This window comes from Zalophus californianus, chromosome X, assembly GCF_009762305.2.
Source record: "Zalophus californianus isolate mZalCal1 chromosome X, mZalCal1.pri.v2, whole genome shotgun sequence".
NCBI classification, from domain to species: Eukaryota; Metazoa; Chordata; class Mammalia; order Carnivora; family Otariidae; genus Zalophus; species Zalophus californianus.
In genome coordinates this window covers 61,827,876-61,831,135 of record NC_045612.1, presented here as the reverse complement: position 1 = coordinate 61,831,135, position 3,260 = coordinate 61,827,876, and positions in this window count along the sequence as shown.

Here is a 3,260-nt window from a genome sequence, read left to right as displayed (position 1 = left end):
GGTTTTTCTTGAAGTATTCATTTAAGAGTTTAATAATTTTTGCTTTTAAATTTTGGTCCTTAATTCAATTTGAGTTAAATTTTGTATACACTGTAAGATAAGGGTCTGACTACTGTGTTTTGCATGTGGACATCCAGTTTTCCAAACACCATTTGTTGAAAACAAATTTGTTTTCTTATTGAATGCTCTGTGCAACCTTGGCAAGCATCATTTGACCATATAGGTGAGGGTTTTTTCTGTACTTTCTATTTCAATCTATTGGTCTTTCTGTCTGCCTTATTCTTGTGCTACATTTTTTTATTATTTATTTATTTATTTATTTATTTATTTATTCATTTATTTATTTATTTATTTAAAGATTTCATTTATTTGACAGAGAGAGAGATAGCGAGAGAGGGAACACAAGCAGGGGGAGAGGAAGAGGGAGAAGCAGGCTCCCCACCGAGCAGGGAGCCCGGTGCGGGACTCGATCCCAGGACCCTGGGATCATGACCTGAGATGAAGGCAGATGCTTAATGACTGAGCCACCCAGGTGCCCCTACATTTTTTATTATTGTACATTTATAGTAAGATATGGAATGAGGAATTTTAAGTTCTCCAACTCTTCCTTTTTAAGATTGTTTTGGCTAGTAAATGTCTCCTGAGATTACATGTGAATTTTAGGATGGGTTTTTCTGTTTCCACCAAAAACATAATTGGGATTTTGATTGCAGTTGTATTATATCTTTAGAACACTTCAGTAATATTGGCATCTTAAAAATATTCTCTTCTAATGTATAAACATGAGCTGTATTTCCATTAAATGTATGTTTTCTGTAATTTCTTTGAGCAGTTTTGTAGTCTACAGAGTACAAGCCTTTTGTTATCTCTAAGTATTTTCTATTATAAGTGGAATTATTTTCTTAACTTCCTTTTTGGAGTTATTAATATTAGTGTACAAAAACACAACTGATTTTTCAGTATTAAATTTGTGTTCTGTGCCTTTGCTGAATTTGTTTCTTAGATCTAACAGTCATTTTTTTCCCAATCTAGTGTTTTCTACATAAAAGATCACATATTCTGTAAGCAGAGATAATTTTATTTTTTTATTTCCAAATTGTATTCCCTTTATTTTATTTTCTTAATGTTCTGACTAAACCAATGGGCACGAATCCCTTTGATGAGGGCTCTGCTTTCATGACCTACCTAATCATCTAATAATATCCCACCTCCTAACCATTGTATTTGGGTTTAGGATTTCAACAAATCAATTTTGGGGGATACATAGATATTCAGTCTGTAATACGTTGTAAAGTTAGGTTGTTGAATTTAAGATCTTTCTTCCATAAGCATTTAAAGTTATAATTTTCCCTCTTGTTATTGCTTTTGCATTTCCCATAACTCTGGAATACCTTTTTTTTTTTCAATTTTCCTTTATATCAACATATTTTTAGATTCCCCTTACAATATCTTCTGTAACACATTGATTAGTTAAGAGAGTGTTGTTTAATTTCCACATACTTGTGTTTTTTCCAGTTTTTCTTCTGCATTTTAATTCTAGTCTTATTCTATTATGATCAGAAAGATTCTTGTATGCTTTCAATCTTTAAATTTATTACAACTTGCTTTGTGGCCTAATATATGAGCTAGTCTGGAGGATATTTTATGTGTACTTGAGAATAATGTGCATTGTGTTGTTGTTGGATGGAATGTTCCATTATTGTCTGTTTGGTACAGATAGATTAGAGTATTAAAGTCCTCTATGTCCTTTCTAATTGAGATGGTTAATTTTATGAGTCACCTCGGCTGGGTCATGGTGCCCAGATATTTGATCAAACATTATTATGGATGATTTGGTAAAGGTGTTTTTTTTGGATAAGATTAACATTTAAATTGGAATATTTTGACTTTAGCAGATTACACTCCAAATGTAGATGGAGTTCATCCATTAGTTGATTACCTTAATAGAGTAAGACCTGCCTACACAAAGCAAGAAGGAATTCTGCCAGCACAGTCGCTTTGGTCTTGAATGTTGATTCTGCTCCCTGGAGAACTCCAACCTATAAATCTCTCTGTTCCTTTAATTGTTTTTTTGGAATAGTATTTATATCAGGTTTTCATTTTTTTTTTTTCATTATGTTATGTTAGTCACCATACAGTACTTCATTAGTTTTTGATGTAGTGTTCCACAATCCTTTGTTGGGGATTACCACACAGTGCTCATCGCAACTCATGCCCTCCTTAATACCTATCACCCAGGAGAAAAGATGGTGGAGGACTAGGGGACCCTATTCCAACTGGCCGGAATTGAGCTGGATATCTACCAGACCACTCTGAGCACCCACGAAATCAGCCTGAGATGTAAGAAGATACATCTGGATCTCTACAAACAGAAGATCTCAAGTAGTTGGTTTTGATGAAGCGGGGAGCTGTGATTCTGCAGGCAGATATTGGAGGATAAATGGCAGCAGGAGGGAGCCAGCCATGGGATCCTGCACTGCCGGTGAGTGATAGCCTCCCGTGTGGGGGCCGGGGCACAGACTTGCAGACCGCTAGTGGAGGGGAAAGGACTTTAGGGCAGCCCCTTGGGAGAGAAATCCAGAGTGGCAGGGTCGAGCGTGTGAACTGGGAGTGGCTGGCGGTTTTAGAAACACAAAGGGTAGAGACGCACCCTGAACTGGAGGCAGGACTGGGGGCACTGTGGAGGGGCACACAACCCAGGACACTGCAGTTTATAGCAGCACAGACAGAAACAGAGATAGTGTGGCCTGAAGAGCTCACTGAAGAGCAGACTGTGATCTCTCTGCTCTGAGGCAGAGGGTTGGAAACGGTCTCTTCTGCTCTGACTCTCGGAAGAAATGTGGAAAGCCAGCAGGGAAAGCTGCCAGAGAACAAAAGCCCCAGAAACTGGTTCCAACTGAGCCCATCCCCCACCAGAGGGGCAGGACAACTCTGCCCAAACAGGGTTGCCTGAGTAACAGCACAGCAGGCCCCTGCCACAGAAGACAGGCTGGGAGAAAAAAAGTCAGCAACCTTAAGGTCCCTAGAAAACATGTGCATCTTGCTTGGGTTCTGGTCAATAATTTGGACTCTATACATTCCCTCAAACACCCATCAACAGAATGACTAGGAGGAGGAACTCCTAAAATAGGATAGACTAAGAGATTATGACTTATACCACAGATTTACAAATGGATTCAGATATAACCAAGATGTCAAAGATAAAATTCAGGCTAGCAATTTGAAGACAATAGCTAGAATAGAGAAGTCAATTAGTGGCA